This window comes from Aquarana catesbeiana, linkage group LG12 (genome assembly GCF_042186555.1).
Source record: "Aquarana catesbeiana isolate 2022-GZ linkage group LG12, ASM4218655v1, whole genome shotgun sequence".
Classification (NCBI taxonomy): domain Eukaryota; kingdom Metazoa; phylum Chordata; class Amphibia; order Anura; family Ranidae; genus Aquarana; species Aquarana catesbeiana.
The window spans coordinates 202,704,733-202,726,199 of NC_133335.1; the positions used below are offsets into that span (position 1 = coordinate 202,704,733).

The following is a 21,467-nucleotide window of genomic DNA, read 5'->3' on the forward strand; positions in this document are numbered from 1 at the left end:
TATTGTTGCTGGGAGGGGTATTTTGCTGTTAGGGGGATGTATTGTTGCTAGGAGGATCTATTGTTGCATGGAGGGATCTATTGTTGCAGGGAATCTATAGTTGTAGGAGGGATCAATTGTTGCTAGGGGTATCCATTGCATAGTTGCCAACATTGTAAAAAAATTTTTAGGGACACTTTTTTGGCTGTAGGCGGAGTCTTATTATAATTAGGGGGCGTGGCATGCGTTTGTAGGTGTGGCACAGGGGAAAAGTAAAACTGCGGCAAAATGGGCGTGGTTTATGCAAAATAGTGTGTGTGTCTTAAATGGGGGTGGCTCAAAGGGGGTGTGGTTAGCGTCTGAGATGAACGAGGGATTGAGGGAGAGGGAGGGAGGGATGGAGGGACAGCAGCCCCAGATCCTACACAACAATAGAAATATGTGTATTCCAGAAAGTTTAACAATCAGCAGCTAAAGATACTCCAAACACCTGGTGTTAGCACTTCAATAATCCCGGCACCATGGTTGTTATGGTGTCAGGATGATTGAAGTGCATTATTTCTATTATTACATTGTAATATAAAATGAAATAATTCAACTCACCATAATGCCGAATCAGTGGGATCCCTGAGCGTGTCACCTGCCACGTCGCCTGCCACCAGCCGTCCGTCCTTGCATCAGGTGCCCCCAGCAGAGTCCGTCCTTGCATCAGGTGTCCCAGCAGAGTCCGTCCTTGCATCAGGTGTCCCAGCAGAGTCCGTCCTTGCATCAGGTGTCCCAGCAGAGTCCGTCCTTGCATCAGGTGCCCCCAGCAGAGTCCGTCCTTGCATCAGGTGTCCCAGCAGAGTTCATCCTTGCATCAGGTGTCCCAGCAGAGTCCATCCTTGCATCAGGTGCCCCCAGCGGAGCCCCCCTTACATCAGATGTCCTCAGCGGAGCCCCCCCTTACATCAGATGTCCCCAGCAGGGCCCCCCTTACATCAGATGTCCCCAGTGGAACCCCCCTTACATCAGATGTCCCCAGCGGTGCTCCCCTTACATCAGATGTCCCCAGTGGTGCCCTCCTTACATCAGATGTCCCCAGCGGAACCCCCCTTACATCAGATGTCCCCAGCGGTGCCCCCCCTTACATCAGATGTCCCCAGTGGTGCCCTCCTTACATCAGGTGTTCCCAGCGGTGCCCCCCCCCTTACATCAGGTTTCCCCAGCGGAGCCCCCCTTATGTCAGATGTCCCCAGCGGAGCCCCCCCTTACATCAGATGTCCCCAGCGGAGCCCCTCTTACATCAGATGTCCCCAGCGCAGCCCCTCCTTACATCAGGTTTCCCCAGTGGAGCCCCCCCCTTACATCAGATGTCCCCAGCGGAGCCCTCCCTTACATCAGATGTCCCCAGCGGAGCCCCTTACATCAGCTTTCCCGAGCAGAGCCCCCCCTTACATCAGGTTTCCCCAGCGGAGCCCCCCCTTACATCAGATGTCCCCAGCGGAGCCCCCCTTACATCAGCTTTTCCCAGCGGAGCTCCCCCTTACATCAGGTTTCCCCAGCGGAGCCCCCCTTACATCAGGTTTCCCCAACGGAGCCCCCCTTACATCAGGTTTCCCCAGCGGAGCCCCCCCTTACATCAGCTTTCCCCAGCGGAGCCCCCCTTACATCAGGTTTCCCCAGCGGAGCCCCCCTTACATCAGGTTTCCCCAGCGGAGCCCCCCTTACATCAGGTTTCCCCAATGGAGCCCCCCTTACATCAGGTTTCCCCAGCGCAGCCCCCCCCTTACATCAGGTTTCCCCAGCGGAGCCCCCTTACATCAGCTTTCCCCAGCGGAGCCCCCCTTACATCAGGTTTTTTCCTAGTATGTCTCCGCCGGCCGCGTGGTTACAATAACGGGGCGGAGTAGGGCAGGGGGGGTGGGAGCAAAGCGGGGCGGTGGGGTAAGCGGGGCGGAGGGTGGGCGGCGAAACACAGGAGCTCCGTCTAGCCGCCCAGCCGTGTCCTGGTCTTCTTAAAAATGGCAGCCGGTGGAAACAATGTCTCTGCCGGCTGCGGACCTCTAGCGGTGGCGGCGGAAAATCGTGGAATACCCGGATTTCTCAGGACATTTCCCGGGAAGCAATAAATTCGGGAAATAGTCTAAATCCCAGAAATGTCCCGGGAAATTCGAGACAGTTGGTAAGTATGCCATTGTTGCTGGGGGATCTAGTGTTGCTGGGGGGTCTATTGTTGCTGGGGGGTCTATAGTTAGGGTTGCCACCTCATCCCTTTAAACCCGAACACCTTTGAATTAAACAGGTTCTGGGGCTAATTAAATGCAGATAAGGCACCAAGTGAGTTTATTTACCACCTTAATCAGCCACAGAACCTGTGTAATTAATATGTGTTCAGGTGTAAAGGGATGAGGTGGCAACCCTATCTATAGTTGCAGGGGGATCTATTGGTGCTGGGCGATCCATTGTTGCTAGGGGGATCTAAAGTTGCTGGGAGGATTTTTTTTACTGTTTTTCTTGTTATCACTGTAGCATCCTCTAGTTAGGTAGGTGTAGGAGTGAGGATTTTTCTGATAGAGTAGGAAAATTTAGGCAGGCCTAGCTGGTTGCTAGGCCTGTTTGTTTTCATTCTGGGCTGGGAGTGGCTCAGGGCAGGGCTGGGCTGAGTGACTCACAGGTAGCATCATTGTCGCCTCCCTCTTCTATCTTGAAGGTGCTAGAAAGAGAGGAGGAGAGGTGAGGTGGGGCTGCCTGGAGTATTTTGAGGAGCCTTGACTAATCCCCAACTTGGATTGGCAGGGGGCAGGCCTCCTTAAATACCCAGGGTCAGGAGTTGTTGGGTGGAGGAGCTGGAGTGAGAGAGTGTGGAGGCTGTCGGGGCCCACAGGGAGGTCCCTAGTCTTGTGTAGGTGGGGGTGACCTTAAGCTGGGGTTCGGGTGCATCCAGGAGGAGAGAAGAGATCCTGGAGGAGAGGCATCCGAGAGAGCAAGGAGAGGACATTTCTAAGAGTCACCAAGGAGGACAACTGATCGCAGCCAGGAGAGCTGGTGAGTGAGCACAGTCGGGAGGACTGGGGAGGCACGCTTGAGAGAACTGGGAGATTGGGTGCAGAACCAGAAGAGAGGACTGTGGGAAGGGTAGTGGAAAGAGGTCATTGCAGCCAGGCAATGGCTGGCAGGGCCTGAAAGTAGTTGTAAACCCTTACAGACTACTTTAACCTACAGGTAAGGCTAGATTAAGGCTTACCTGTAGGTGCAAGAAATATCTCCTTAACCTCCTAAATACGGGCACAGATGTCTACAGCGCATGCGCGCCGTAGACAACGGCGCAGGTGCACTGAGCGTGCCGTTAGTGAAGGCGATCATGCCGTCACTGACGGCTCCTGTGCGCATGCGCCGGAGTGACGTCATCGTTGCTCCGGCCAGTCACAGCGCCCTCCGGGTATCATGGCAGCAACGGAGGAGGTGAACGAGGGTTGCTTCAGGGGCTTCGATCTCAGGTAAGTAATTCATAATGAGCTAGTTTGCCGTGCATACTAGCTCATTATGCCTTTGTCCTGCAGGGTGTTTTTTTTTTTTTTTTAGAGAGAGTTTACTTCCGCTTGATCTGGGATTGGTAGCTGAATAGAGGACAGTTAGCACCAAACCTATTTCTTCACCACAGGGGCCCGAGGTCCCTGCCCGCAAAAGGCAATCCATTGAGGCCTGGCTGAGTTAGTGTCAGGCCTAACCATGCAGGGCTAGCTAGTCTGGAGGAGTAACAGTCTGCAGCAAGTGAAGTGCTGGAGGATAAAGGAAAGAGGTCTTAATCAAGAGTTGTGCTGGAGAGTAGACTGGAGTGTATATTGAAGTCCCAAGCAAGTTGTGCTGAATCATCCTGGGCATCCCATAACTATCCTTTACCCATCCAAATTCAATCCCATAAAAAAAAAAAACAAAGCTTATGGATTGTTCTATGTCTCAGAGTGATTGTGAGATGGATGTCTGGCTGGGCAGAGTGTCAGGTGAACCACAACATTCAGCAACCCCTATGGGGGCGTGGCTACATCACTAAGAAATTCCATACAAATGATTTAGCACCACAAAATGATACTTGGTTCTGCATTCTCTAAAAGGGGAGGTACTGGGAGGTAGGTAGGGGGTGTAACCAAGGGACGGTGCTTAGAGGTAGGTAGGTGGTGGAGACAAGGGGTGACTCTGAAGGGTTAATGGTCAACAAGGGCCGGCTATGCAAGTCAGCCATTGTGTGTATTGTATATAGATCTCGATATTTACATGAGTGTTTATGTAGGAGAAGAGGTGACAAGAGAAATACGATAGAATCCATGAACAAAGCATCTCAGTATTGCCAACTGATGCAACATGATCGATAATTTTCTGCTATGACTGATCGACTTCCAGTCGGAAGTTTTGCCTATTCCATTGTTTGCCGATTTGATCATTTCCATTGGCTTTCCCATCAATTGGATAATAAGATTGAAGTGTACAAGAGATTGTACAATCAAATTGTATAGTGTATCATTAGCCTAATGGTGGCTATACACATAATGATCTGATGGAACAATAATTCACAGAATCAGACAATATGATTGAATCTAAAAAATACTGAAAAGACACATACTGTTTAATCAGTCGGTTTTGAGCAAAACAGATCAATTCCATCTAAATTATTTTGGCCGGTCTGGATGGAAAATCTGATCGTAGAAAAGTAGATAGACTGACATGATTCTTTAGTATATGGCGCATCAACCGATATTTTTAATCTTCTGAATGTATTTTTCTCCCGATCGTCAATGCAGTCATATTTAAAACAGTTTTGTGTGTGAACAACAGTGGCGACCCATCCATAAGGGGCGCAGGGGCGTCGCCTCCCCCAATCCAATGCGCCCGACCCCTAATCTACATGCAGGGCGCCGGAGGCATGGATTTCAATGGGTTTTTTTTTTTGGAAGCACATGATTAGAGCCTGAGGCTTCAGAAAAGGGTGGGCTCGGGGCGCACAGCACTGCGCCCTGGGCCCACCCAGTTGTGTGACAATAGTGAATTAATATTCGTTATTGTCTTCCTAAATCTCCTCCCGGGCCGATCAGGAAGCAGATCTTAAAGCGGGGTTCCACTCAAATTTTTAACTTAATCTTCCCCCCTTCAGTTAATTGTATAGATGTTTAAATGCCGCACGAAATTTTTTTTATCGCTGTAATTACCTTTATATTGTACTTTATTGTGGCACTTCCTGTCTCTCCTCCCATGGGAGTAGGCGTGTTTATTGCCTTTCCCCGCCACCACACTGTCTCCTGGGAGCTTAGTGTCAGGCTTCCCAAGATTCAGTGCAGGAACAATGATCATGCTTGTGAACAAGCTGTGAATGAACAGCATTCACCGCATCCAGGAAATCAATGCTTGTGGGCTTCACATGCCCACAAGCAAGATGGAAACAGCCAGCATCACATTTTTTAAGTTATTCTTCAGTACTAAAACAGACAGAGGCGGAAATATTACACCCAAACTGTGAGTATTATTTTGGGGTTAGCAATGTGTCTCAATGACCTAAAAAAAAAAAAAAAAAGATTGGTCGCCGGACTCCCGCTTTAAGACCCGATTGCCCGAGAGGAACAGCGACCCTATTGGCCGCCAAGGAGGAAGCCGCCGAGGAGGAGGAGACGCAGGAAGGAGCCGAAGCTGCCTGTGACTTAGATGGGGTAGGTGCGGGGCTGGTGGGCGGATGAGCGAGCGACGGGCGGGGTGGGTGGTTTGACCAATCGACCGACCTAACGGTGGAGGGGGGATGGGGGGTGGAGGGTAGTTTGTTTGCCCCCCCAAATAAATGGAGCAAGAGCCGCCATTGGATTCACCAACAACTATGTAGTACAACCGTCTGCCAGACTGGATGCAAATTAATTAAATAGATTAGGTAGGTCCTTTTAGTACATATAATCCAATGGTGGTTGTACGCTTTCATTGTATTATCCAATCGATGTGCAAATCAACCAAAATGAACCAATAGGCAAATAATCAAATAGCTATAACTTCCCTTCTGCTTGGATTCAATCAAACTAAAGCTGGCCATCGATAAATCGAAATTTGTTTGGTTCAGCAGGGAGCTGCCAAATTTTCGGTGTGTGTGTGGCCATTCCTGTTCAATAAATGTTGATCATTAGATCGACTTCTGTTAAATTGGAATGTTGGAAAACTTTTGTTGATCAGCAGCCAATCGGATGCAGCCGCTGATCAGTATTTTTTGATAACGGAAAGTCCTGTTGTCAGAATACAATGTCCCCGGCAGGGGGAAGTTGGTTCCTCCATCCACCTTCCTTTTTTTTTTGTTCAGCCCACCGGTTGGATAAAAAAAACCAAACTTTTATGACCAGTTTAAAGCAATATTAAACCGAAAAGCAAACATTTATTATATTGCAGCTTACTGATTCTTAGAAGTGATGGCTGCATTTGTTTTCTTTTTAGGCTTTCTTTCCTTTATTTTCATCTGGTGATCCAGCCAGTTAGGCCCCTTTGGCACGGGTGCCTCCGTTTTGACGGACTTCGCTTACTGAGCAGAACAGAGACGGACCCAGTCCCGCTCTCCTCTATGGGGAGATCAGGTGAAAACCGACCGCCTGTCCGTTTTCATCCAATCATATCCGATCCGCCAGACGAATGGAAAACAGGACCACCATCTGTCTGGATTTTGCGGACAGGATCGGATAATGGCGGATGTCAGCGGACATGTCACCGCTGACATCTGCCTCTCCATAGGGGTGAATAGAGCATTCGATCAGGTCTGCCTCAAGAAACTGACAGGTGGACCTGATCGGACAGCCTGTGTGAAAGGGCCCTAAGTCTTTTGTTTTTCAACAGAGCAGATGTAGCAGTTAAAGGGTTGAGACAAAACATTCACCACGGATGGGTGCTTACAATGATCAGCTTTTATTTATTTATGTAAAACCTTTATCCCAAAAGGATTTGTTCTATCTGTTTATAAAGTGTGAGCTGGAGTTTGGCTTCAATTTGTTGGGTATCTAAATCTGCTAGTACATCTAACACTCCCCCCCCCCTAGACTGGCAATGCTGCCTTCCAGGGGTGCCCCCCTGTGCTCCTTCATCCAGAGTGGAGGCACTCTACTACAGGAGGTGTGTTACTGGCCAGATCACCGGGTGAAAACAGAGACAAAAAAGCCTAAAAAAAGAAGACTAATGCAGCCACCACATCTAATGATTGGTGAGCTGCAATACAATGTCTTACATCCTTTGGATTGTAAGCTCCATGAGCAGGGCCCTCCTGTTCCTTCTGTATTGAACTGTTTTGTAATTGTACTGTCCCCCTTTTGTATTGTAAAGTACTGCGCAAACGGTTGGCACTATTTAAATCTTGAATAATAATAAATATATATAAAAATCAATATATAATAATAATAATATTAACCACTTAATGACCGCGCCATAGCCGAATGACGGCTACAGCGCGTCTCGATAACTCTGGGAGGGCGTACATTGACGTCCTCCCAGAATTGCAGGTGCGCACCCGGGAATATCCGAGACCGCCGGGTCCTCCGGATCTGATAGTGGCCATTTACCACGGGATCGCTCCGCTCCATCAAATGACGGAGCGATCACTTGTAAACAAACCGGCGTCATGTCCAGTTCCTATCTCCCCTCTCTGTACCGATCGGTACAGTGTGAGCGGAGTGGGGAGAGATCAGGTGCAGCAGCGCTGTGGGCTGGATCTATAGTGCCCACAGCGCTGATATGTGACAATTCCAGCCCCATCTAGATATCCATCCATCCTTGCTCAGCCATCCATCCCTAATCAGCAATACTCATCCATGCTCATCCATCCATCCATACTCAGCAATACGCATCCATCCATCCATACTCAGCAATACTCATCCATCCATCCATACTCAGCAATACTCATCCATCCATTCATACTCAGCAATACTCAATCATCCATGCTCAGCCATCCATCCATACTCAGCAATACTCATCCATCCATCCATACTCAGCAATACTCATCCATCCATTCATACTCAGCAATACTCAATCATCCATGCTCAGCCATCCATCCATACTCAGCAATACGCATCCATCCATCCATACTCAGCAATACGCATCCATCCATCCATACTCAGCAATACTCATCCATCCATCCATACTCAGCAATACTCATCCATCCATTCATACTCAGCAATACTCAATCATCCATGCTCAGCCATCCATCTATACTCAGCAATTCTCAGCCATCCATCCATACTCAGCAATACTCATCCATCCATCCATGCTCAGCCATCCCATCCACCCCATCCACCCCCAGCCATACCAAGCAATACTCAGCCATACCCAGCCATACCCAGCAATACCCAGTCATACCCAGCAATACCCAGCAATACTCAGCCATACCCAGCAATACTCAGCCATACCCAGCCATACTCAGCCATACCCAGTCATACCCAGCAATACCCAGCAACACTCAGCCATACCCAGCCATACCCAGCAATACTCAGCCATACCCAGCCATACCCAGCAATACTCAGCCATACCCAGCAACACTCAGCCATACCCAGCCATACCCAGCAATACTCAGCAATACCCAGCAATACTCAGCCATACCCAGCCATACTCAGCAATACCCAGCAATATTCAGCCATACCCAGCAAGAGTATATATATGTATAATTTGTAGTCAGAGTCTTCACGGAAATGTGATAACCCTAACTACCAAGACCTGAGATGTGCCCTGGTCTAGCTGGTCGGTATGCCTAAAAGAGGGCATAACCTGGATAAGAGTATGAGAAATGCGTATGATTTATATGAAATAATGAAAGTTTGGGGGAAATGGAAGGGTGGGAACCAGGAAGACGATCATCCATGCTCAGCCATCCATTCATACTCAGCAATACTCATCCATCCATCCATACTCAGCAATACTCAGCAATACTCATCCATCCATTCATACTCAGCAATACTCAATCATCCATGCTCAGCCATCCATCCATACTCAGCAATTCTCAGCCATCCATCCATACTCAGCAATACTCATCCATCCATCCATGCTCAGCCATCCCATCCACCCCATCCACCCCCAGCCATACCAAGCAATACTCAGCCATACCCAGCCATACCCAGCAATACTCAGCCATACCCAGCCATACTCAGCCATACCCAGTCATACCCAGCAATACTCAGCCATACCCAGCAATACTCAGCCATACCCAGCCATACTCAGCCATACCCAGTCATACCCAGCAATACTCAGCCATACCCAGCAATACTCAGCCATACCCAGCCATACCCAGCAACACTCAGCCATACACAGCCATACCCAGCAATACTCAGCAATACCCAGCAATACTCAGCCATACCCAGCAATACTCAGCAATACCCAGCAATACTCAGCCATACCCAGCCATACCCAGCAACACTCAGCCATACCCAGCAATACTCAGCAATACCCAGCAATACTCAGCCATACCCAGCAATACTCAGCCATACCCAGCCATACCCAGCAATACTCAGCAATACCCAGCAATACTCAGCCATACCCAGCCATACCCAGCAAGAGTATATATATGTATAATTTGTAGTCAGAGTCTTCACGGAAATGTGATAACCCTAACTACCAAGACCTGAGATGTGCCCTGGTCTAGCTGGTCGGTATACCTAAAAGAGGGCATAACATGGATAAGCGTATGAGAAATGTGTATGATTTTTATGAAATATTGAAAGTTTGGGGGAAATGGAAGGGTGGGAACCAGGAAGACGAGCCAACGTAGGACCTAACAGAGAAGGAGGGATATATACCTCCTCCGGCCAGCCTTTTAACATATATATGTATATAAAATAATTTTTGGTTTTGGCTTTAACACTGCTTTAAGTTGATTGGCCAGGGAGGAAAATGATCGATTGGCAGCACTGAGATGCTTTGGTCATGAATCCAATCGTAATTCCTCCTAGATTGTAAGCTCTAACGAGCAGGGCTCTCTGATTCCCCCTCTGTATTGAATTGTATTGTAATTGTACTGTCTACCCTAATGTTGTAAAGCGCTGAGCAAACTGTCAGCGCTATATAAATCCTCCTTAATAATAATAATAATAATAATATTTCGATGGATCAGATAATGTGAGGTCATGGTGGAAACCAAGATGTGATCGATAGTATACGATTGTATCTTCCAACTATTGATCAAACCCAACTATCAGTTGATTGGGTTGTTGACTATAGATCGATTAGAAGAGATATCGGTCGGATCATTTGATCGAATGTGCCACCATACATTGTACAGAGATTGCCCAATCAGATTGTATGGTGTATGGTCAGCCTAAGGGTTCACGGGCTGTACTTTAAACAATGCTGGTTAATGGCCAACAAGGGCCGGCTATGCATTCCCTAGAATACAAGAGGGTGACTGCATAGAGGGAGCTGGTTTATAGCAGGGCAGCCATTGTGTGTAATGTATACAGATCTCCATCTTTCCATGAGTGTCCATGTAGGAGAAGACTGTGCCTGGTGGATGTGTGTACACAGACAGCTCCAGATCCTGTGTCCTACATCCCCATCCCCGCAGGATTCCATCCCTGCTCTTCTACTCATCCCCCTCCTTCTCCTCTGTGGGGAGGCAGAGCACAGAGATCCTGCATCAGCACCAGACACACAGCATCCCTGCTCTCCATCATCCATCAGAGTGGGATACCGGAGGTGGGGTGCGGGGACCATCCAAGGGGGACAAGATCATTGTAGGGTGGGCTGGAGCAGAGACCTTTGTAACGCTGCAGAAGGAGGAGAGGGGGAGGAGAGGTGGAGAAAAGGAGGTTGGTGGTGGTGGCGACAGAAAAAGAAAAGGGGGGGGGATTATGAAGCCGGTTTCCACCTGAAGACATAGAAGAAGGAGCACCGGAGGGGGGTGACGGGAGCCCCAATCAATCTTGCACAGTGGAGTAAAGGTAAGACTTGTTTTTCATGGAAACGTTTGGCCGGAGCAGCGTTTTGGATGGCGGAGGGGGGGAAGGGGGGGGGGCTGCACATTGGGTCTTGTTATTGGCAAAGAATGCAGCAGATTTGCTGGCCATAGTGACAACAGAAGGGGTGTTGAGGATCCCATAGGGTGGAGGGCAGTGTTAACCTTTAAACTGCCAGAGCGATGGCCCTACTAGGATCATCTTTGACTGTAGCCCAGGTAATTCCTAAAATCGCAGCGTCTTTTTTTACAGTAGTTACCTGTTTGTTGGCCAGCGGCAGCGGGGGTGGGGGGTCTCATGAGTATCCCTTTGGTCAACAGATAAATTGCTATCTTGTGCAAGGTAGGATTTGTGATTGTCAGTTATGCTATTCCAGCACTTGTCCCATGGGTCCATTCCTCATGCGCTGTAATTGGTTTTCTTATTCATTATGGTACTTCAAACCATTTGCATCCCAAAATCTGCCCCGGCAAGCAGACAGGATTGTGCCCCCCCCCCCACTCCACATATAAAAGCGATGCCTTCAAAGATCCGGGCCTGTGCGGTCATCCTACCTGGTTTGCTGTTGGTAAATATCATTTTATCCTTCTCAACAAATGTATCCTGATCAGCTCATTGTATTTATTTACCTCTGTTTGTCACATCCTGTGATGTCACGGCTGATCCCAGGCATGCTTTTCCTACATCTTGACATCATCGAGCCTAACCACACCCCTTGGCAGAGAGATGTCACAATATAGTACATCGGAAGATTTAATTCAGCCTCCATGCAGAAATAATGTCTGATTCATAGCCTTGTGCTTGTGTTTTAAGGTGCAGATGTCTTTCCAGCTAGTGCTTTCCCCGCTGCCTGTGGGTGCGTTTGGCAGGGGTTAATTTTTTTGGGCTGTTGCAGCACATCTTCGCTCCATGTACTCTGTGCACCTTCAGCACTCAGTCCTCTCTGTGCATTCCAGTGCATCGCATCGCATTCTCTTCTAACTTTTTTATAACCTCTCTCACACCGACATAGTTGCCAAATGTTCCTGGTTTCCAGGATTTGAAGAGTTATCCTTAGAAAATCTTCCTGGAGATATCTCGGATTTTGAGCACTGATCTCTTTCATCATGACCAGTTCCTGGTGCCTCTGGGAAGTCAGGCACTTGTGAAAGAATTTGAAGATGTAAAGTGAACCTGTCGGCCAGGCTATGGTCATTATTTACATATTCTTGACTCGTAGCTGGCGCCAGTAGCTGGCCCCTTAATTGGGCCATGACAGCTGAGGCTAGTAGGAAGGGCTCCCAATCATGCGGCACAGTACCAACACCATTGGGAGCCAATCTTACCAATTGTGGGTAGTTCACTGCGACAGCTCGGTCACAGTTCTGGAGGTGCTGGTTAAGCGCGCCCTAAAATGACGCATTGATGCATTTATGCAGAGGCTGGGCGTTAAGGCCCACCCACTTTGCCGCTACATATATTTTGCTGTCATATAGGATTAGGCAGTAAACGTGTTTTAAAACAAGCCCTCACTGACCTCTGTAGCTGCAGGCACTGTGGAGAATATACTTCCTAAATATTTAAAGTGGTTCTAAAGGCTTGTTTTTTTTTTATCTTTAAAATAATAAACACATCATACTTACCTGCTTTGTGCAATGGTTTTCGACAGAGCAGCCCTGATCCTTCTCTTCTTGGGTCCCTGGGTGGCGCTTATGACCACTCCCCTTTGCAGAGTTCCCCCTAGAGCAGGGGTCTCAAACTGGTGCGAAACTACAAGTACCATGATGCATTGCAAGGCTGACAGTTACAATCATGACTCCCACAGGCAGAAGCATGATGGGACTTGTAGTTTCGCAACAGCTGGAGGGCCACCAGTTTGAGACCCCTGCCCTAGAGCAAGCTGCTTGCTCTGGGGGCACTAGTATGTGCTGGCTCCCGAGCCGCCTCTGTATCTATAGGACACACAGAGTGTGGCTCAGTCCCGCCCCCAGCTAGCGCCTTACTGGCTGTGATTGATGGCCAATGGCTCTCACTGCTGTGTCTCAGCCAATCGGGAGAGAGAGTCCTGGGAAAGCCTTAGCTCTCGTGCACATCACTTAGGGCTCAGGTAAGTATTGGGGGGGGGGGGCTGCGGGAGGAGATGCACCCTGAAGGTTTTTTACCTTCATGCATTTTAGAACAACTTTAAAGTAGAAGACCTGAAGTCCTTCAAGTCATTCTCTCATCAGCTTAGTTCACCATGCCCCCTCCCCCCCAGCAGTGACGTAAGAGCCTTTTCATCTCCAATGCAGCCATTTTCAACCAAGGTTCCTCCTGAGATTGCTTGGGTTTCATTGAGCTGTGGCTGATTGACCTTTTATCTCTAGAGGCTGCTAGGGCTTCATTAAACTGTAGCTGATTGACCTTTCATCTGACGGTGCCTACATGGTTCTGGATTCAGAGCCAGCTTCACGACAGCTGTCTGTAAGGGTGCCATTCTGACCACCATTGTAAAGAGAGCATTTTTCCAAGTGACCACCAATGTAAGGGGCATTCTGCCCACAGACCCCTGATGATTTTATTTTAACAGGGGTTCCCCGAGACCTGAAAATTCCTTTGGGGTAAAATGTTGAGAAACAGGAACAGCTGATTTGCAGCAAGAACGACTTCACCGGCTTCAGTTCTTCTGCTGTAAACATTGAGGATGAACTGCTCCACAATACCTGCAGCTAAATAGGTCAGTGGGGGGCTTGTTTTAATGCTTGTTTACTGTTGGCTGAGAAAAAGTAAATGCTTGAATATCCATAGTCTGGCCACAGGTTTTCTTTAAGATCTAAATGTTTCTACTCCTTCTCAAAATGACAGATTTAAGCCCAAAATGTGAAAGTCAACGCAACGTTTTTCATAGTGGAGATGCTGGGTTTAGGCTGGCCATACATGGTTGAATTTTGAAAGAATTTTCTTTTGAAAATCAGAAAATTTGTGCGTTTTGTGATCCGATGGTGCCACCACTGATTTCGAAAATTTGACCAACCAAGCCTTCAATTTCACCTCATTTTGCTACAGAAAAGAATGAGAATCTTTTCTTTCTGGGAATTTTCTTTTCTTGCACATGCGCATTTCTTTTTCGATTTACATTTCTCGCACAATTCTCCCATCGTTGATTAGAAAATCGTCCGTTTTTCAAAAAATTTCTGTGTCCGATTACTCAAATTCGATGGCCGCAGGAAAATCGGCTGTCACTCCAGCCCACTAATGGTGCGAAATACGAACGAAAATTCTTAGATAAGATTTTCAAAAGAAAATTCTTTCGAAATTCGACCCATGCCTTAGAGCTTAGCAAAAATTTTGGTAAATGTTTTATATTTAATGAAATCAACGGCTCCTGATTTTTAAACCCAGTTTTGCTTTTCCAAAGACCATGGTTTTTCTTTTAAAAGCAATCCTTCATATGTTAGAATTCATTGTGAAAGGACTGTAGAGCTTCGTTCTCTTCTAAACCAGGATTAATAGTAGCTATTATACAGTCACTGTTACAGCAACAATGTCCCTGGAAATTATGTTAAAGTATGAGAAATATGCTACGTAGTTGTCTCCTCTGGTTTTCCTTTGCGCTGTCTGATCTTTTTTTTTTTCTGTTCCCCTAGCAGTGCTCATCTACCTATCTCCTTGTCTTCCATGGCTTTCTGCCTAATCCCTTGAAGTGTTTGTTTCCCATAACTAATATGTATTCCTGTCTATTCCTGTTATTGACTCACCGCTCTGTTTTCTCTGCTATTTATGTGACTCCAGTCCGTTCTCTTTAACGTTTCCTCGTGTTAGTTGTTCATCTCTCTAAGCTTACTCTAATCGAGCCATCCTCTACTACTAGCCTGACCTCTGCTAGAACTCTGAAAGCAGTTGCTGTTATATCGTTTTATTTACAGTGTTTGACATCAATGAATTAATGAAGCAGTATGAGCTGTGAATTAGTAATCTGTACAGGAGTATACAAAGGCCTGCTCACTGAGAATACAGCAAGACAATGAGCCAAAATAAGCACATAGTTAATAAAGACAGATTAGATCCCCAAAATAAGAAATTGTAAACCAGTGCCTGTGGCTTAACTCTTCGATCTAAATGTAAATGATTCATTCCTGAGAATTTCTTTCTGTCCCTTTTTTAGATGCACACCCTGCACATCAATAATTACAGTGTATGTAAACCCTGAGGAATGATCTTCTCTTATTTGCTCCTTTTTGGACTGATAAATATTATACCATAATATACCATAGAATGCGTTTTGTTATGTCTGTTTGATAAGTGCAAGAAATACCTGTTGCTCTTTCTAGCACTCTTGTAAGGTGATAACTGCCTGGGGTGCATTCTCTTCAGTTTTCACTGAGGACTACAGTATACCTCCCTCTTATGTTATGGAAAAGACAACGTTGTATCCTGGCCAAGGCTGACAAGGCTCAGGACTAGGGCAGCACTTTGCAGGGGGCAGCACGGAAAGAGTCCCCTCCGGCTTGCGTTGTTAGAGTAGCACCAGTCTAGCGCCCCCATACAGCGGCTGCAACTGTGGGGGGGGGCCGCTTCTAATTTTGACTGTCCTATCATCCCGGACCACAACCCTTCCTCATTGTGCCATGTTGCACCATTGGCAGGGTTATATCTTCTTAGTCCTCTCCATAAAATTATCAGAAATTTGTCCTTGAAGTAGAACTATGGGCAACACTTTTTTTTTCTATTGTGGATAGAGTAAGGGAGGGTTATAGCTCCTGTCAGTTTATTTTTTTTACCATCCCTGTCCCATTGCAGAGATTTCCCTTCACTTCCTGCCCCATAGCCAAACAGGAAGTGAGAGGAAATCTATGCAAATTAAAGGAATCCATTATTTAAATAAAAATGATCTCGCGCATTCAAATCTAATCACACATATTGTAGTAATTGGTGTACAAATAAAATTATATCTAATAAATACAACAATGTGGGAATAAATATATATTATGGGTGTAACGGATCAGAAAAGCAGCAAAAAATGAATGAAATAATCAAATAATCAATCAAGTGTTCCAATTAAGTGCAAAACTAATGCAAGTTCACAGGGTGTACAACGGGTGATTTGTTCTGCCCTTTCAAGGTGTCTCAGTGTGACAATGACTGGATAGGTCAGACTTCATGTAGATCTTCATGTATAATTGTGCAATCACTTAAAGCGGAGCTCCGCCGAAATTTTTTTTTTTTAAGTCAGCAGCTACAAATACTGCAGCTGCTGACTTTTAAAACATGGACACTTACCTGTCCAGGGCACCCGCGATGTCGGCACCCGAGGCCGAACCGTCTCTCGGTCCCCGAGTGCTGCCGCCTCCATCTTCGGTAAGGGAATCAGGAAGTGAAGGCTTGCGGCTTCACTTCCCGGTTCCCTACTGCGCATGCACGAGTCGCGCAGCGCAATACGGATGGTCCCTGCTGTCTCTGGGACCCGTGTGTTTCCCAGCAGACAGCGAGGGGGGGGACAGGAAGTGGCGTAAATAACCGCAGATTCTGCGGCTATCTATGCCGGAAGTGGGTGCAAATACCTGTAATATACAGGTATCTGCACCCCCCTCCCCCCTGAAAGGTGCCAACTGTGTCACCGGAGGGGGGGAGGAATCCGATGAGTGGAAGTTCCACTTTTGGGTGGAACTGCACTTTAAGGCTCTCAGAACTCTCACCTTAATATTGTTGGTAAATAAGCGTCATGATATAGTATCTGTTGGTTACGTCACTATAGCCTCCCGGTTGTTCTTCTCCACTAAATAAGGTGTAATTCCATTTCTCTCCACCAATGATATAACTGTCCGCCTAATAAAAGATATATCTCCAGGAGTGGCGGAGCATAGACGTAACCGGAAATCTAGTAAGGAGGCGCTCTGAACGCCGCTTTTGCTGTACTTGCTTGTTTTTAAATATTTTAAATGTAAGAGACCACTTTTTTATCTTTAATAAATTTCTACTCTTAATGAACGTACTACACCATCGGAGCCCCTCTGTTTTTTCTTCTCCTTTCCCCCACCGGGCCGCTGTGCCCTGGAGATATATCTTTTATTAGGCAGACAGTTATATCATTGGTGGAGAGAAATGGAATTACACCTTATTTAGTGGAGAAGAACAACCAGGAGGCTATAGTGACGTAACCAACAGATACTATATCATGACGCTTATTTACCAACAATATTAAGGTGAGAGTTCTGAGAGCCTTAAGTGATTGCACAATTATACATGAAGATCTACATGAAGTCTGACCTATCCAGTCATTGTCACACTGAGACACCTTGAAAGGGCAGAACAAATCACCCGTTGTACACCCTGTGAACTTGCACTAGTTTTGCACTTAATTGGAACACTTGATTGATTATTTGATTATTTCATTCATTTTTTGCTGCTTTTCTGATTCCGTTCCACCCATAATATATATTTATTCCCACATTGTTGTATTTATTAGATATAATTTTAATTGTACACCAATTACTACAATATGTGTGATTAGATTTGAATGCGCAAGATCACTTTTATTTAAATATTTGATTGAAGTGCTATGTGAACACTTTTTGGTTTTGCTGCTATCGTTTTAGATATCACTACACATATTCAGTTCCATTCATTTTTTTGTGTTTATTGCACACTTTTTCACTATTACTCATTTTTAGCGCCAAGGACATTTTTACCCATAACGGAATCCATTGCCACCCTTCTTAGTCCTAGTTATCAGAAATTTGTGCTTAAAGTGGTGTTCCGGCCGAAATTATAATTTTTAAATAAAAATACCCATATAATACACAAGCTTAATGTATTCTAGTAAAGTTAGTCTGTAAACTAAGGTCTGTTTTGTTAGTTTATAGCAGTAGTTTGTTATTTTATAAACTTACAGCAGGCCGTGGCCATCTTAAGTGTGGGCATCTGAAGTCAGACTGTATTTCTTCCTGGATCTCATCCTTGCAGATCTTGCACATGCGCAGTGCAGCACAAGCAGTGTAATAGGTTTCAGGTCAGGTTTCCATAGCAACGGCAGTGTCAGAGGAAGTTGCCGCCCCTCCCCAGAAGGCATTGCAAACAGGAAATGATGCGATGGGCCGCGGCCAGGGAGGAGGAAGTGAAAAATGAATACAGCAGATATACAGTAGGTGCTGAGAATTTTTTTTTTTTAAATATCCAATTTGTTTACAGTGCACAGTTTAGTGAGGGATGCTGAAGAGTTGTAAAAGTGGGTGGAACTCCACTTTAAAGTAGAACTATGGGCAACACTTTTTTTTTAATTGTGGATAGAGTAAGGGAGGGTTATAGCCCCTGTCAGTTTATTTTTTTACCATCCCTGTCCCATTGCAGAGATTTCCATTCACTTCCTGCCCCATAGCCAAACAGGAAGTGAGAGGAAATCTATGCAAATTAAGGGAACCCATTGCCCCCTCCCCCCCTAGGCCCTCAGAACTAGTGTCCCCACTTGAAAATTTCAGGGCGGGTCTTAAACAGCAAGGGGTGTGGCCTTGACAGGAAGGGGTGGGTCATATTTAAATTAAGGGGTACACAAGTTTAGTCAGGCCTAGGGCAACACAAAACCTAAATACACTACTGGGAAAAAGAGGAGAGGGGGGGGAGTGTTCTGTAGTCCTGTCCTAGGGTGACAATGCTGACATAGATACTGTACAGTGAAAAGCTTTGTCACCCTAGGACAGAAAGGGGTTGTCTTACTAAAACTGGAGAGTGTAAAATCTGGTGCAGATGTGCATGTTGCCAATCAGCTTCTAATTTCAGCTTGTTCAATTAAAGTGTTACTAAACCCAGGACCCTGCATTCACTATCAGTGGCGGCTGGTGTTTTTTTTTTTGGGGGAGGGGACAGCAAACATATACCCCCCGCCACCCCTGAGTGGCCAATGGCACATCACCCCGCTTGCTGCCTGCTGGTCGATCCGGAACTTACCCCATCTAGGTGGCAGGTGGCGGGCAGCCACTCCTGTGTCCTCTCCTCCATCATGGCGGCTTCCGCCGTGCGTCTCCTAGGCATCCAATAGGGTCCGCTTCCCGATTGGCTGGGAGGAGGATCAGTGTTACAATAGCGAATATTCATTCGCTATTGTAACACACCTGGGTGGGCTCGGTTTGCATTCTTTGCGGCTCCTGTGTCCTCTCCTCCATTATGGCGGCTTCCGCCGTGCGTCTCCTCCCCTCCTCCTAGGCGTCCAATAGGATCCGCTTCCTGATTGGCCGGGAGGAGGATCAGTGTTACAATAGCGAATATTCATTCGCTATTGTAACACACCTGGGTGGGCTCGGTTTGAATTCTTTGCACCCCAAGCCCACTCTTTTTCAAAGCCTATTAGAGCCTCTGGCTCTAATGAGGTGCTTCAAAAAACACCCCCCCCATTCGAATCCATGCATCCGGCGTCCTGAAAGGGGCCGGACGCTTGGATAGGGGGGCGGTGCCCGTGCGCCATTAACCACCCTTGCGGTATGATTATGTCAGATATTTGATTGTCAAAGCGGTACATTGTTTTGCATGGAAATTTGGCGTTTTATGTTGTAGGCCTGTTATTCTTAGTAATAGCTCATTTAAATCTGTCCGAACAAGAGTCTAGTAGACATCCCGGGTATGATAAATAATGAAACACTAAATCATAAATTATAATATAATACATAACTATAAGTAATTATAAAAAATAATAATATAATAATAATACATTTTATTCAATAATGTAATCAAATCAAAAACACTGAAATTTGCTCAGTCGCAGAATCATCGCTGTCGTCACTTTCAGTGTCTGATGACGGATTTCCCCTCAAATCACTATCGCTCAATTTTGGAAGTGATTCTAATTCACTATCGCTGTTTTCTAGCTGGTCTAAAACCGCTTTTGACGTAGAGGGACGCTGTTTGGATGCCATGGACGTTCTCAAGTTTCCAGGCAGAAAAAATTGGTATATATTATATAAAAGTGCAGGCAGGGCACTGGACAAAGCACTAGGGACTTGGTTTAACCACTTGCCGCCCGCCCTATTGCCAAATGACGGCGGCAAAGTGGTTTGATATTCCTGACCGGACGTCATATGACGTGATCAGGAATATCGAGCCGCTGCGCGCCCCCAGGGGGCGCACATCGCGGCGATCATTGTTGCGGGGTGTCAGTCTGACACCCTGCAACACCGATCTAGGTAAAGAGTCTCCGACGGAGACTCTTTACCACATGATCAGCCGTGTCCAATCAAGGCTGATCACGATGTAAATCGAAAGAGCCGGTGATCGGCTTTTCCTCACTCGCGTCTGACAGACGCAAGTAGAGGAGAGCCGATCGGCTGCTCTCCTGACAGGGGGGGTCTGTGCTGATTGTTTATCAGCACAGCCCCCCCTCGGATCCTACCCAGGACCACCAGGGAAGCTGCCCAGGACCACCAGGGAAGCGATCCACACTGGACCACCAGGTATGCCCCTAGACCCCCAGGGAAATGCCACTGTGTGCCCAGGCAGCTGCCAATCTGTGCCCAGGCAGCTGCCAATCAGTGCCCACTTCAATGCCTACCACTGCCAGTGCCACCAGGGATGCCCATCAGCGCCTCATATCAGTGCCGCGTATCAGTGTCCATCAGTGCCACGTATCAGTGCCCATCAGTGCCGCCTATCAGTGCCCAGCAGTGCCGCCTATCAGTGCTGCCCAGCAGTGCCACCTTTCATTGCCCAGCAGTGCCACCTTTCATTGCCCATCAGTGCCGCCTATCAGTGCCCAGCAGTGCCGCCTATCAGTGCCGCCTATCAGCGCCACCCTATCAGTGCCCAGCAGTGCTGCCTTTCATTGCCCATCAGTGTCGCCTATCAGTGCCCATCAGTGCCAACCAGTGCCACCCATCAGTGCCCATCAGTGCCGCCTATCAATGCCCATCAGTGCTGCATATGAGTGCCACCTACCAGTGCCCATCAGTGCCACATATCAGTGCCCATCGTCAGTGCCCGTCAGTGCCCGTTCATTGGTGCCACCTCATCGGTGCTGCCGTATCAGTGCCTGTCAGTGCCACCTTATCAGTGCCCATCAGTGAAAGAGAAAACTTAGTTATTTACATTTTTTTTTAACAGAAACAAAAGCAAAACTTTTATTTTTTTCAAAATTTTCGGTCTTTTTTTATTTGTTTAGCAAAAAATAAAAACCGCAGAGGTGATCAAATACCACCAAAAGAAAGCTCTATTTGTGGGAACAAAATAATAAAAATTTAGTTTGGGTACAGTGCAGCATGACCACGCAATTGTCATTCAAACTGCGACAGCACTGAAAGCTGAAAATTGGTCTGGGCAGGAAGGTGTCTAAGTGCCCAGTATTGAAGTGGTTAAAATAGTAATGTAATCTTACAGATTACAGTGTATTGTATGTGTTATGTTTTGTGTACTTTTTTGAATTTGCCGCCGGGCTCCTCTTCCATGCATCGCAACGCTCGCAGGGAACAGAGCCTGGATCATTGATGAATCGGGTGGAGGATACAGCGGGGGGACATCGCAGGATCCTGGGGACAAGGTAAGTAACCTGTACCAGGATACTGCGATGCAGTCCCGAGTGTGGCTCGGGGGTTACCTCTCTTGGTACTGAAAATTCACCCCAAGCCA

At 46.9% G+C, this 21,467-nt stretch overlaps 1 protein-coding gene across 1 annotated transcript in view; it reads left to right on the top strand.

The window, feature by feature from the left end:
- Window positions 1-10,558: 10,558 nt before the first annotated feature.
- Window positions 10,559-21,467, top strand: part of DLGAP4 (DLG associated protein 4) — a 309,694-nt gene continuing 298,785 nt past the window's right edge. Inside the window, exon 1 of the mRNA XM_073606515.1 lies at window positions 10,559-10,889. The gene's annotated coding sequence lies outside the window, so the exon portion shown is untranslated. The remainder of the gene's footprint in view (window positions 10,890-21,467) is intronic.